The sequence below is a fragment of the Notolepis coatsorum genome (genome assembly GCF_963971535.1).
Source record: "Notolepis coatsorum genome assembly, chromosome: 1".
Lineage (NCBI taxonomy): Eukaryota > Metazoa > Chordata > Actinopteri > Aulopiformes > Paralepididae > Notolepis > Notolepis coatsorum.
Window position 1 is genome coordinate 169,515,884 of NC_140165.1, and position 16,095 is coordinate 169,531,978.

Genomic DNA, 16,095 nt, shown 5'->3' on the forward strand with positions numbered 1-16,095 from the left:
TAAAAACAAAAGCCAATTATACTCCTGTTTCGTTGACTTCCAAAAAGCATTAGACTCAATTTGGCACGAGGGTCTGCTGTACATTGTGTACAAGCTATTAGAAAGTGGCATTGGAGGGAAAACCTACGACCTTATAAAGTCAATGTACACCAACAACACATGTGCTTTTAGGATTGAGGAAAAACACAGACTTCTTTCCTCAAAGCCGTGGGGTTAGACCGGGGTGCAGTTTGAGTCCAACCCTCTTCAACATATACATCAATGAACTGGCAAAAACATTGGAACAAACAGCAGCACCTGGCATCCCCCTAGCAAACACAGAAGTCAAATGCCTACTGTTTGTAGATGACCTGGTGCTGCTGTCCCCAACAAAAGAAGGGCTACAGCAGCACATTGATCTTATGCACAAATTCTCCCAGACATGGGCACTGACAGTAAATCTAACCAAAACTAAAGTTATGATATTTAAAAAAAGACCCAGTCTACAACAACACAAATTCCTCCTAGACAAAATTGCCCTAGAACACACAAAAAAGTACACCTATCTCGGCCTAAACATCAATGCTACAGGGAACATCAACCAAGCTGTATAGCTACCAAATCCATTCCGAGACTGACTAGCGTCGCACATAACAAGTCTCAGTCTCTCTCTCTCTCTCTCTCTCTCTCTCTCTCTCTCTCTCTCTCTCTCTCTCTCTCTCTCTCCTTCAAGTAACCAAACATTACACTATAAAAACAAACTGGATAGTTGATATGTGTGTGTGTGTGTGCGCGTGCCCGTCCCAACTCTGGTCTTTGTGGAAAGTTTGATAGTATTTACTGAGGATGGCCAGATAATGTTGATATTTAAACTTAAAAAATAATTATACAGAGAGAAGCTTCAGCAAGTACAAAACGCTGCTGACCGAAAAAAGAGAATCCCTCACTGAGGAAAACACAAAGGCCTAACCATCATGTATCACAATGGTGATGTCAGTCAGAGATGGGTAGAAGCATGAACCTTTAACCTCTTCCACCCGACGAAACTGGTACCGGTCCTGAAATGACATCTGGTCATAAATCAATATTTTTCAGACTGTTGTATAAAAGTAGCGATTTTTATTTCAAACGTATTCAAGTATTAACATCATAAACATGTCACAACAGCATGTAGAATGTATATTATCACCAATACGTTAGTTTAGCAATAGGTTAAAAGTGTTATTAGATAGATTTTACTTTTCGATTTGATCAAGTCTATTTCGCGAGGTCGACCATTTTGGATATTTTGAACCATGGGAATTGTAGTTTTTTGCTGCCATTTTGTAGCAGACTTCCACAGATCTGGTTCTGCGTTGGAATTTTGGCCGTATTACGGGGTGGGAAACTGATGGGTGGGGATCGGGCGTTGTGAACAGCGACTCCTACAGGTCGGTTGGTGCGCCTGCGCAGTAGAATCAGGAAGTGTCGGGGGCAGCGTGAGCCTCCCACGCGTTACTCCTCGCCACTGAGAGATCGAGCTGCGCAGGTGAAAAGATGCGACTGCTGTTACCTCAAGTACCGGAGGGGACTTGTGCTATGTACAGTATGACTTAGTCCACATTGCAGCCGGCTTGTGGGAGGCATGAAACAGCGTCCGAGACAGGGGAGGGTTGAATTGGATGATACGAAATTGGGATGGGAGAAAATATAGAAAAAAATGGGAGAAAAAGTGGATCAAATTTTTTTTTATATTACATCAGTTTAAACCACTGCGTGATCGTGTGCACTGAGCGGCTCGGAGCGGAGAGCTCTCGCTCCGGAGTCACTCTGACCCATTTTAAAGCCCACTCCGCGCTCACTTCAAAATCCACCCGCTTCGCTCCGCTCACATGCTCTGGTACTGTATAGATTAGAACCTTCTGTTTAATCATCTTCCCTTTATTCATTTCCTTAGATTATTTTGTACACGTGATCTCAAGAAGTTACTGAACGAGATCAGTGGCAGTTTCTAATGTTTGGTCATTATTAGCATGGTGTTATTCACTGTCAAAGATGCAAAGAAAAATCATAATTCATATTCTCCTTTGTTTCATCACAATTTAAGCAAGCCTAGTGTTATATTCTGGCAATCAGCCAATCTCATCTCCTCATCTCCTTCGTCTCTCTCTCTCTGTTGTGCGTTGTGTTTCTCTTGCAACCCCTATTAGAACATCCATAATCAGAAGAAACGACACTGCCAGCGTGATACCTTTATTCCATAAACGTAATCAGATGTTACCCATTTCGTATTGTCCTTGAAAAGTCTTTGGTGGAAAACTAAATTCATTATTCGAATGATTTCTCCTTTCACCCCGCTCGGTGGTCGTCGCGGCCTAGCCTTCTCTGTTGTTGTGCCACGTCAGTCCTCCCCTCCCTTTCCCCGCTAAGGGAGGGGGGGGGAAATCGTCTCAAAGTCTCTGATCAACGCTCCTTCTTCTGTGTGTGTTGTAGCTGAAAAAAAACTACTTACACCCGGAAAGAACTCCAGTCCACATTATAATATTCTCGGCATAGCAACGACAGGCCCGGCCTCTCTTCTCGTTGCTATGTGACATGGTGTCTTTTGACCCAAATCACTACAGCAGCAGCAATTGTTGATATTATCCCCCCTAGTTCTCTCTGACCAAACCTGCACTTTCAATGCTTATCAAGATGCCGAACGACCTTGGAGTAGGGCTGGGCGATATGGCCAAAAACGTTATCGCGATAAAATTATAAAATTATTTTCATATAACTCGATATCGATAATTATCGTCGATATAATGTCTGTCAAGTTTAATTAACTTCTTATGCCCGGCGCCGATAGACAGGCTATTAATAGACTTGTTTTGCTGCTGCGAATGTCTCGAGTTGATGTCGTCATCAGTCCGCGCACGTTAGCAGTTAGCCAGAGCAAGCCGTGTATCCCATGACAATGTACTAAATATGACCCTAAAATACTCCGTTGCAACGACGTCCACCGTATACCCCACACTACTATAACCGTGGCCTCAGAATTCACGCCACACACCCACTCGGCACGTAAACTATAAAATAGCGCCGTGCAAGCTAATTATCCTAGCCAGCCTTGTTTCCAATGCACTCAATATAACCCTAAAATACTCTGTTCCGCCCCAATACATTGCAACGACGTCCACCGTATACCCCACACTACTATAACCTTGCCCTCAGAATTCACGCCACACACCCACTCGGCACGTAAACTATAAAATAGCGCCGTGCAAGCTAATTATCCTAGCCAGCCTTGTTTACTACTTGAGTGCTACCTCTCTACCCAGAGGTGCAGCGCGGGTCTCCTTCCGCTATCGGCCATCTCCTTCACTGATTGGTTGTTAGTGCGTGTGCTCATATCCAAGCTTGGAAAATCGATATATCGAAACTTTGCGACCACGTTTCATGTTTATTTCGAGGATATAATTTATCGCGATAGTTATCGTTATCGTTTTATCGCCCAGCCCTACCTTGGAGCCACACACACCCTACTTGCCGTGGAGACACTGACTCTCTCTGTCGTCCTCCACCACCTCTTCTAGCTCTCTGACCTGGCTATAAGTAGATGCTGTTATCCACCAATATTTAACACTATATACACTTTGAAAAACCTCTACATCCTTCACTAGTAATATACACAATATTTCTGACACTGTGAATACATTCCCTGAGGTCCATATGTCCCTAGATACCAATAATATGCAAATGTACTTGTAGAAGTGGAGCAATATTCCATTTACCTAGGTATATATTTTAGGCGGATTTTCAGAAAATATTCCACGGGTGGAAGAGGTTAAAGGACATCTCTTTGAAATAAATTACATTTTACAGTTTTTTTCTGATTTCTTTTAAACAAATTGTTATTTTGTATTATTTAACTATTTAATTATTATTTAGTTATTGAACTGCATTGAAAAAAAGAAACCTCATTGTCAATATTCCAATGTACAGTTTTGCTTGTACAGTGTCCCCCACCCACCCCTCCTACCCCCCCCCCCACCCCCCCCCCCCCCCCCCCCACCCACCCAACCACCTCCAATGTACAGTCCCCCCCACCCCCACCTACCCAACCTCCTCCAATGTACAGTTTCTACGTCAAATGTATATACTCTCTTTTCTGGACTCTTTTCGTATCACAAACAGTACTGTATTTGCAAATCTGGTATGTCATAAATGTATAGATGTAGCAGTACTGTCCTATCTGTATGTCGTGTATGTCATAATGAATTGAAAATGGGGACCCTGATGTAAACAAGACGAAAGTCTTTCTCTGGTCTGCATCCCCTTAACAATTGTATGTATTGAGCTGTACTGTACTGTACGCCTGAATACTTTTGACAACAAATGTTTGTTTCCGCGTCTCTGATTGGCCAGGTCATTTCTGGTCATGTGACATGTACGCCCAATCGTGGGACCGCAAGTGTCTACACTGGTTAAGCTTAGGCGCTCTTTCGAAGTTGGTTAAGGTTAGAGTTTGTCTTAGAGCATGGCGATAGAATGCCTGCCCTTCTTTCGACGGTTAAGCTTAGGCACTCTTTCGAAGTTGGTTAAGGTTAGAGTTTGTCTTAGAGCAGGGCGATAGAACGCCAGGTAGTTTGCAGGCTGTTAGACCCAGAAATAGGCGCAGAACTTGCTGTCCCACGATGTCACATGACCTGGCCAATCAAAGCGCAAAACTTGCACGCGGAAACAAACATTTGTTGTCGAAAGTATTCACGCGTACTGTACCCATTCTGCAATCTGTTAATAAAATGTTCAATCAATCAATAGTCATAACTGAACTGTCACTGAACTACACTGGCACTGTTTGCAGATATACTGTTATTAAAGTTAGTTAAAAACATAATTTTGTATTGTTTTTTTTAAATCCAAAGGAAAAAATATAAAATCAGAGAAATCTGAAAACAGGAAAATTAAAAACAGAGAAATCCAAAAACAGGTAAATGCATATCCGAAAACAGGAAAAGATAAAACGGATTTCATAGGGCCCTAGTTAACACTTTCACTGCCACTCACGAGATATCTCGGCATTATTAATATGTGGTTGAAAGCCACTCACGAGATTTCTCTGATTTTTTTTTTAGCGATCTGAAATCATATTGCATCACGCGAGCCTACCCGAGTATACCCGAGTGCCGCCGGCGATCAGATGTGGAAAAAAGCGCACCCTATCGTCTCCCAGATGACATAAGGGATTTTGGAATGGACTCAATGAAAATGGATGGGGAAAAAATTCCTGTACTCCACATTTTCCAGTCCACTGATGCAGCCGGAGTACCAGAGTTCATTCAGGGGGCTCTCAGCCCCGCGGAATCATGTGTTACACTGTACTAGGGATGCCCCCCGGACCCCGGTTTTAAACGGGAACCGGTACTATATTAGAAAATACCGGAGTATTTATAAGCTCTGACGTCCTCGGTACTGCTATCGATACTCTAGAGAAATTATTATTATTATTATTATTATTATTATTTAAAAGTTGCGAACGATCCTCTCTCTGTCTCTGCACGAGAAGCGAGCCGCAGCCAGCGAGTCAATTATTACACACACTCCTCGCGAGTCGCTCGCTAGTGCTACACATAGACATACGGGTACTACATACGGGTACTCCTTAATGAAAGTCCCCGACGCCCCGTGCTATAGCGCTCTGCACACAGACAGCAGCTCTGCATGCACTGAGTCGTGATCATGGCGGATAGAGCGAAGCGTTCTAAAGTATGGATATACTTTACAAGGGTCAATGCCGACAATGCACGTTGCCACAAGTGCAACAAAACATTTGCCAGTAAGGGTGGCAATACGAGCAAATCAATTTATCAAAACATCTGTTGGCAAAACATGATATTAGTGTGCAGAAATGCGCGTATTCGACTGCCTTGCGCGCAGTGTTCCATCTGCATACTGCAGCCGTAACCCAAGATACGGAGTTGCCTAGGCTAATAACGAATTATTACAAATAGGCTAATAAACAAAACAATTGTTTAGCTACAAATACTACAATCTAAACTTTTTATAGATCGTCAAGCTGAGGCGTCAGCCACTATGTCCCAGCCCAGTGAGCCCAGGGCCACCACACATCCTCCCTCTACCTCCCTCCACCACCCAAAGTCCTTTCTCCCTAGCAGCTAGAGGAAGGATGACAGAGGATAGGGTGAACGAGTGTCACAGTTCTGTTAGCCTTTTGCATTTGTTGTTTATTATAAAAAGTCTATAATTCAGAGTCAGACACATTTAAAACATTGTTGCTGCTGTTGCTGAAGAAATTATATTAATTTATTATATTTATTTATAAAGTTATATAAAAGAACATTGCTGCTGCTGTTGCTGAAGAAATTATATTTATTTATAATACTTATTTATAAAGTTGTATTTATAAATAATAAAGCAATGTTGATTCTGTTCTTAATTAATTGTCTTTTTTTCTTGCAAAAAAATAACCAAAAAGAACCGATAAGAGTATCGATAAAGTACCGAACCGTTAAGCAGTATCGATAAGAGTAGTAGTATCGATAAAATCCTAACGATACCCATCCCTACACTGTACACACGTTGGATCCATACACTTATCGATTTTTTCGAATGGTGATCAGGAATTGGAATATACCAGTTGGATACCATCTGATGTCAGGTAAGGAATCTATGTTATCAGTGTTAGGATAATCAGACTAATTTTGATGAAGATATAGGCTGTTTTGTGAAATGGGCTCTATCGGTTTTACTGAAAAAATCCATGATGAAATGAACACGGCTATTATCAGCGCGCGCCTCGAATGGGCGTGCGTGTACGTATAATATTGATCATCTAGCTTTTATTTGAAAACGATTCATAAATAGGCAGACAAATATCAACGTTCTGGAATATTCCAGTAAAAGACGATTTTCATAGAATGGGCCAGAATGGAAGGTTTTTTACCTCAAAACGGGTGCTTTTCAAAATGCTCTCAAACGGAAATTAAGCGATAAAAAAACAATCTGCCTTGACAGCACTGACTGGAAAAGGATTCTTTGATAAGCGACGGGCAGATTAGACACATAGCCATAATTTAAAACATAGATTAGGCGATATTAAGCGTAACATTGGCGCCGATGGTGGCATTGAAGCGCTATATCTGGCGCCATCTGGTGGCATTCAAAGTGTTAAGGTGAGTTAATAAATTCACTCTGAAAATTTGCTCCACTCAGATAAACTGACTCTTCGGTCGGAGTGTCCAGTGTGCACTCTGAGCCTTCAGAATTTCCGAACAACTTGAGTGCGCTCGCTCTGACACTGGTTGTAAATAGTTATGTGTTGTATGTGCCTCCCTGTATTGTAAATAGTTCATATGTGTGTTGTCACTACTGTATGTATAATTGTAAATAAGTTAATTTGTGTTGTAAATAAATATTGTTAATATTTATTTACCCCATTTATGTGCAATCGTTTCATTTCAGCTCAGTGTAGAGAAGTGCAGTTAATGCACCGATACTAACAACCTCCTTACTGCGCGCGTCTATGACGACACTGTTGACACCACGTATCGGTGACACGCACACCCCGTGACAACACTAGAAGTTTCGGGGGGCCTACCACCCCCCCTGAAAAAATTTGAAATACAACAATGTGCAAACACAGCAGCAAGATTTGTGAGCTGCTGTAACAAGAAAAGGACATCCAACAGAATACAACCACCATAAAGACTGTCAATCACACAAAAAAATTCTTTCCTTCTGTACTGATTTCTTCAGATTTCTCTGTTTGATTGTTTTGCAATGTAAACGTATTTTCCCATGTAAATAAAGCCCAATTGAATTGAAAGAGAGAGAGAGAGAGAGAGAGAGAGAGAGAGAGAGAGAGAGAGAGAGAGAGAGAGATAGAGAGAGAGAGAGAGAGAGAGAGATCCGATAGGGCAGACAGCCAATTAATATTGTTATTAATATTGAAATATTGACTTATTCTATGTTTGCATTATTCTAATTAGAAAGCCTATGATACGACATGATGCTTTTCACTCTCTCTCTGCTTGGCTGACGATGGTAGATTTCTCGAGCCTTGGAAAAGTACAAAGTAGATCTCATGCTCAAAAGGGTTGCCCACCCCTGCTATAAAGAGTTGTTGAAACCTCCACCACTCTCTGAGACAGACCATACTAGACTCTTATAAAGGGTTGAAACCTCCACCACTCTCTGAGACAGACCATACTAGACTCTTATAAAGGGTTGAAACCTCCACCACTCTCTGAGACAGACCATACTAGACTCTTATAAAGGGTTGAAACCTCCACCACTCTGAGACAGACCATACTAGACTCTTATAAAGGGTTGAAACCTCCACCACTCTGACACAGACCATACTAGACTCTTATAAAGGGTTGAAACCTCCACCACTCTCTGAGACAGACCATACTAGACTCTTATAAAGGGTTGAAACCTCCACCACTCTGAGACAGACCATACTAGACTCTTATAAAGGGTTGAAACCTCCACCACTCTGAGACAGACCATACTAGACTCTTATAAAGGGTTGAAACCTCCACCACTCTGACACAGACCATACTAGACTCTTATAAAGGGTTGAAACCTCCACCACTCTCTGAGACAGACCATACTAGACTCTTATAAAGGGTTGAAACCTCCACCACTCTGAGACAGACCATACTAGACTCTTATAAAGGGTGAAACCTCCACCACTCTCTGAGACAGACCATACTAGACTCTTATAAAGGGTTGAAACCTCCACCACTCTGAGACAGACCATACTAGACTCTTATAAAGGGTTGAAACCTCCACCACTCTGACACACACCATACTAGACTCTTATAAAGGGTTGAAACCTCCACCACTCTGACACAGACCATACTAGACTCTTATAAAGGGTTGAAACCTCCACCACTCTGACACAGACCATACTAGACTCGTATAAAGGGTTGAAACCTCCACCACTCTCTGAGACAGACCATACTAGACTCTTATAAAGGGTTGAAACCTCCACCACTCTGAGACAGACCATACTAGACTCTTATAAAGGGTGAAACCTCCACCACTCTCTGAGACAGACCATACTAGACTCTTATAAAGGGTTGAAACCTCCACCACTCTGAGACAGACCATACTAGATTCTTATAAAGGGTTGAAACCTCCACCACTCTGACACAGACCATACTAGACTCGTATAAAGGGTTGAAACCTCCACCACTCTGAGACAGACCATACTAGACTCGTATAAAGTGTTGAAACCTCCACCACTCTGAGACAGACCATACTAGACTCGTATAAAGGGTTGAAACCTCCACCACTCTCTGAGACAGACCATACTAGACTCGTATAAAGGGTTGAAACCTCCACCACTCTCTGAGACAGACCATACTAGACTCGTATAAAGGGTTGAAACCTCCACCACTCTGAGACAGACCATACTAGACTCTTATAAAGGGTTGAAACCTCCACCACTCTGAGACAGACCATACTAGACTCTTATAAAGGGTTGAAACCTCCACCACTCTGACACAGACCATACTAGACTCTTATAAAGGGTTGAAACCTCCACCACTCTCTGAGACAGACCATACTAGACTCTTATAAAGGGTTGAAACCTCCACCACTCTCTGAGACAGACCATACTAGGTAATTTACCTAGTATGGTTTTGTCAATATTCCAATGTACAGTTTTGCTTGTTTGTACAGTGTCCCCCCCCCCAACCCCCTCCAATGTACAGTAAATTACCTAGTATGGTTGTCAATATTCCAATGTACAGTTTTGCTTGTACAGTTGTACAGTGTTTCCCCCCCCAACCCCTCCTACCCAACCCCCCCCCAGCCAACCCCACCCAACCTCCTCCAATGTACAGTTTTTATGTCAAATGTATATACTCCCTTTTCTGGACCCTTTTTGTATCACAAACAGTACTGTATTTGCAAATCTGGTATGTCATAAATGTATAGATGTAGCAGTACTGTCTATCTGTATGTCATGTATGTCATATATGTCCTGATGAATTGAAAATGGGGGACCCTGATGTAAACAAGACAAAAGTATTTCTCTGGTCTGCATCCCATTCTGCAATCTGTTAATAAAGTTTTCAATCAATCAATCAATCAATCAATCAATCAATCAATCAATCAATGGTCTGTCAGAGTGGTGGAGGTTTCAACCCTTTATAAGAGTCTAGTACTGTATGGTGTGTGTCAGAGTGGTGGAGGTTTCAACCCTTTATAAGAGTCTAGTATGGTCTGTGTCAGAGTGGTGGAGGTTTCAACCCTTTATAAGAGTCTAGTATGGTCTGTGTCAGAGTGGTGGAGGTTTCAACCCTTTATAAGAGTCTAGTATGGTCTGTCTCAGAGTGGTGGAGGTTTCAACCCTTTATAAGAGTCTAGTATGGTCTGTGTCAGAGTGGTGGAGGTTTCAACCCTTTATAAGAGTCTAGTATGGTCTGTGTCAGAGTGGTGGAGGTTTCAACCCTTTATACGAGTCTAGTATGGTCTGTGTCAGAGTGGTGGAGGTTTCAACCCTTTATAAGAGTCTAGTATGGTCTGTGTCAGAGTGGTGGAGGTTTCAACCCTTTATACGAGTCTAGTATGGTCTGTGTCAGAGTGGTGGAGGTTTCAACCCTTTATAATTGGAGGGGGTTGTGTTAGGACATTTACAGGGGCCAGTTTCGAATTGCAGTCTCCCGTAGGTGTTCTTTGAGAGGGGTTTTGAAAGTGGGTAGTGATTCACATTCCTTTACAGCTTTGGGTAGGGCGTTCCACATTGATGTGGCATAATTGCGAAACGTTTAGTCCCTTGTTTGAGCCGAATCTGGGTTTGACATGATTTGTGGAGCTCCCTCTGGTGTTGTGATCATGGTATTCACTGACCTTTGGGAAGTATTTTGACATGTACATGGGTACCTTGGTCGTGTAGTGTATCTTGTAGACCAGGCCCATTGCAAGTTGCTGTACTCTGTTGTCTACTCTAAGCCATCCTAGGTTGTCAAAGTGGGCAGTGGTGAGGTGGGTTCTAGGAGTAAGGTCAAGCAGTAGTCTGCATACCGCCCCAACAGGTACACGGAGGACGCCATAGCTCATGTGCTGCACACAGCAGCATCACACCTGGACAAGAGGCAGGGGAACTATGTGAGAATGCTATTCATCGACTACAGCTCAGCATTCAATACCATAGTCCCCTCCAAACTCATAGCCAAGCTCAGGGACCTGGGCTTGAACTATGACCTCCGCCAGTGGGTCTTGGACTTCCTGACGGGCAGACCGCAGGTGGTGAGAGCAGGCAACTGCACCTCCTCATCCATCACCCTCAACATAGGGGCCCCACAGGGCTGTGTTCTGAGTCCCCTCCTCTACTCCCTGTACACACATGACTGTGTGGCTCAGCGGAGCAACAACACAATCATAAAATTAGCTGACGACACAGTAGTGGTGGGCCTGATCTCTGCAAACGACGAGAGGGCCTACCTGGAAGAGGTCAAGGTCCTGGCAGGATGGTGCCAGGAGAACAGACTCTCCCTGAACGTCAGCAAAACAAAGGAGATGATTGTGGACTTTAGGAGGTCGGGGGTCAGGGACTACAGCCCCCTCAGCATCGACGGGGCACCGGTTGAGAGAGTGAACAGTTTTAAATACCTCGGAGTCCACATTTCCGAGGACTTGACATGGACCACACACATTGACAGTGTTGTGAAGAAGGCACGACAACGCCTCTACTTCCTCAGGCGCCTAAGGAAGTTCCAAGTCAGTCAGAAGATCCTTAATAACTTCTACGCATGTACAATAGAGAGCATCCTGACTGGCAATATCACCTCCTGGTTTGGGAATAGCACCGCACAAGACCGTAGCAGACTACAGAGAGTGGCACGTTCAGCCGAACGCACAATTGGAGGGGGGCTTCCCACCCTCCAGAACATTTACAACAAGCGGTGCAGGGGTAAGGCTAAGAGAATCATCAAGGACTCCAGCCACCCAAACAACTGCCTCTTTGAACTGCTGCGGTCAGGCAAGCGATACCGGAGTCTCATGGCGAGCACAGAAAGACTCAGAAGAAGCTTCTATCCCCAGGCCATCAGGCTGCTCAACGAACAATAAACACTATGCAACAACCACCAAATGCACACAGCACACACATCCACACGCGCACACTCACTTTAAACAAACAACACACTGCAGCACCCACTCTCCACACTTTAGATCACCTAAACACACTTTATATTTATTGGTAAAGGATTTGCACTACAACTCGTACACCTTACTGAAAATTGTACCTAAATTGTACCTCATCCCATTTCTGCTTTGCACTATATAGTATTGTATATTAGTACATTGCATAGTATATTGTATATTGTATGGTAACTCAGTTACTTCTATTCTGCATCGAACATTGTACATATGTCTATACTGAACACTGTGACTTCTATTTTTACTTCTATTGCATGCTATACTATTTTATTTCATACTTATCTTGTCTAGCACAGTCTCTGGAGCGTAACAGTAAGAAGCATTTTGTATGAAAGTATTCTGTACTTCTGTATGACAACTATTAAAGAAACTTGAAACTTGAACTTGTAGTCTGACCATACTAGACTCTTAGATAGTGCTCTGTATCTTCTCTCTCCTATGGGCTCATAATACATGTTTATAACCACCAGACTATTAGACTCCTCTATTTCTTACATTTCCATAGTATAATAAGTTACTAAACAAAACAAAAAACATCATATATTATTTAATATATTTTTCTTTGGAATATATTGTGAGGGAAATGTTATCTATGTCCATCTGTGTTAAATCTCTGTACAGCTTGACTAGTTAATATGATCAACTAGCTACAGCCCAGACACTAGGCTACAGTCTGACAGTGTCTCTTTAAACAACGACCAAGATTAGGAGATGGCATTTGGCCTATTTCTTCAGTTCTAGTGAGAGACATAACACCGCCATAGAGCCAATCTTTGTTATGATTCTCTCACTAGGGCAATTATTTGTTTACTTTTCTTGTCATATCTGGTATCTGTGTATGTCATGTAAATTCTGTATTTAATGTACGTCTGACCAAGACCTCTGGGTCACTTTCTGGTCAGACGCTTTGTGTGTACAGTACACATGTTGTCTCTGATTATAAACTGATCACTTTTTCTATGGCTATGGCCGCAGAAATAAACTATGTTCTATATACTATGTTCTATGAATTAGGCATGAGGGGTGTCAGGGGGAGACACATGTTCTCTGGTCTGGTCTCATCTGACACGGAGACGTCCGCCGACATGGCGGGTCTAGTGGAGAACAGCAGGAGAAGCCTGGATGTGTAGAGACGCAATTCTTGCTAATTCTTTACTAGTTCTTCCTGAGTTATACTCAGGGCTCAACACACTATTAATATCTGACTTCAGCCCAGGTTGTGTTGCTGGAAAGGGGAAGGAGGGAGCAGAGAGATGGGGTGAGGTAGTACTACCAACTGATAAGAGTGGAAAAGGGATGGCTTTTTCTTTTCTTCTTTTTCTTTTGAAAGAAAATGAGAACGAGAAGCTGAAATAGGTCCAGAGGAATGTGAGGAGGAGAGGAAAGCGATGGGAGAGTGAGAAAATAGATAAAGAAAGGGAGAGAGAGAGAGAGAGAGAGAGAGAGGGAGGGAGAGAATGAAACATGGGGGAAAGGAGAGTATGATGTGACCTATGGATATACTGCAGCATAGAGCTTATCTGGGGCTAGATTTATTATGACTTCCTCTGCTTGCTATTCACCGCGGCACACCCATTACTGCCAGCAGCCTCTCCGCTCCTCCGCTATGGAACGCTCAATATGACCTCCCGACTTCATCTATCTCCCCCGCGTAACCAGCTAGTGCTCCACAGTGTACCGCGCCCAATTCCAAACATCTACCACTCAGCCAAAGGCCAGCGCAACCAGCTAGTGCTCGCCAGTGTACCACTCAGCCACTCAACGATAGTATACTCACAGTAGTGTGAGTATACTAGACCCTCCCGTATATGATCAATCCCTGGCCAATACAGTCGGGATCCTCAGGGATGAATCCATAACAATAATAAAGTAATAATAATAATACACTTTATTTGTATAGCACCTTTCATACAAGAAGTGCTGGACAGTCATTATTGTTATTATTATGTCGGTCATAGTCCTGTGATTTATTGTGGATTTCGTTAATGTATTGTGTGTCTAGTTTTATGTTAAAAAAGGGAAAATAAAAAACATTTGTTCAAAAAAAAAGAAAAAAAGAAATAAGTGCAGCCCAAAGTGCTTCACAGCAGTGATGTAGACACAAAATAGACATTGGCATATAATTTGCATATAATTGGCATAATTATAGACAGGCATAAAATGAGCAGAGAATTGATATTAAATTCCCCCATAGGGAAATGTTTAGGTCCAGAGACTGAAGACACGTAGAAGCAGTCTGTTTAGGTCTGATGTGTTAGGTCGCATTCACACCAGAGTCCGTTTCCTCGGATAGTCCGCTTGGTTTGGGGTAGTGTGAAAGCTCATTCAAACTCGGGTGCGGACCAAAAAAGCTAACTCTGGTCCGCCTGAAAATGTAGGTCTCGGTTCGCTTCCAAGTGAACCCTGGTGCATACTTTTGTGGTGTGAATGCTCATCGGACCAAACACAAGACCAAATAGAAGTTCACTAGGATACTATGATGAATTGAAAATGGGGGACGGTCCCTGATGTAAACAAGACGAAAGTCTTTCTCTGGTCTGCATCCCCTTAACAATTGTATGTATTGAGCTGTACTGTACTGTACCCATTCTGCAATCTGTTAATAAACTTTTCAATCAAACTTTTCAATCAAAACAGCTGCCCAACTCCGCGCTCTGAGCGTTCTGAGCGCACTGCAAAACAAGCACGCGTGGAACATGTCTCGTGGACAGACGTGGGCGAATGAGGAAGTAAAAGCCTTGATAGAAATATGGTCAGACGAGCTAATTAAACAGCTGCTTGTGGCCACTCACAAAAACAACGAGGTGTACAAGTTGTTTAGCGAGAGGATGATGGCAATGAGCTTCAATCGAACAATCGACCAATGTCACATCAAAGTTAAAAAACTGCGTCAGCATTTCAGCAATATATGACAATAATGTGTGTGCGCTGGGCTGCTCCGGGGAATAATGTGGTGTGTGTGTATGTTGTGTGTGTGTATGTGTGTGCGCTGGGCTGGGCTGCTTCGCAGAATAATGTGGTGTGTGTGTGTGCGCTGTAGAGCTGTCCCCGAAGCCTGTTTTTGGGATTCTATACAACAGTATATCCAATAGACGAGCCTTTTCGATCGGGTGACATTGTTCAGAAAGTTTGGTGCACTTGACAAATTGCAGTGTGAAAGCAAACCGAACCAAATGAAGAATGCAACAATGTTGCAACTTCACCCCCCCGAATTGCACCGAGTCCACCAAACTATGTGAAAGCGACCTTAGAAATGTACCCGTGCGGATGGGGCGAAGTCTTGGAAATTAATGTGATCACTTTGATTGTCACTCGCCTCTGAAGTACCTCTGTGGAGTGTCGTTACTCGTCAATATGACACTGAATATTCATGCACATGACAGCTTCCATATTTAATTTAAAAATATATTACTGATTAGAGGCAAGTTGATACCAAGGATGCGAGAAGTGGGGGTGCGACGGGTGCTCCAGCACCCCCTGCTGGCGGGGAGGGTAACTGCAACTGCAAGGTGGTTTTGGCCTTTATTCCATTGGAATACCGACGCTACTCAATGTCATAGAGCGGAACGGCACTGCAGATTTACCCTATTCTTGGAATTCATTGCCAGATCCATAGGGGCGCTGTCTCGATAATGCAGTGTTATTAAAACAGCGTGTAGCCACTCATGAACCGGTTGGGATTCGAATAGACGCGGCCTGGAAGCGTCAACGCGGAACTGGAAATCCGTTGGTAAAATAAATAGCGGCCTGGAATAGTTTTTGTTTTGGGACAATTCGCAGTAAAGGAATATATCTGTCGGCGATGTTGTATGCGGGAACGAATTGCAGAGAGGGAGGACTGTCTGAAGTGGAGAGTGTGTTTACTTGTGTCTCAGAAAAGAAATGTCTCATCTGATTTCTTTAATAATAATAACCTGGACTTGCTGCAGCATATGCATCCGGATATTCTGGACTCACTGG

At 43.0% G+C, this 16,095-nt stretch overlaps 1 protein-coding gene across 2 annotated transcripts in view; it reads right to left on the reverse strand.

The window, feature by feature from the left end:
* Nucleotides 1–16,095, reverse strand: part of adam10a (ADAM metallopeptidase domain 10a) — a 361,448-nt gene that overhangs the window by 260,875 nt on the left and 84,478 nt on the right. The gene's annotated exons all lie outside the window — the stretch shown is intronic.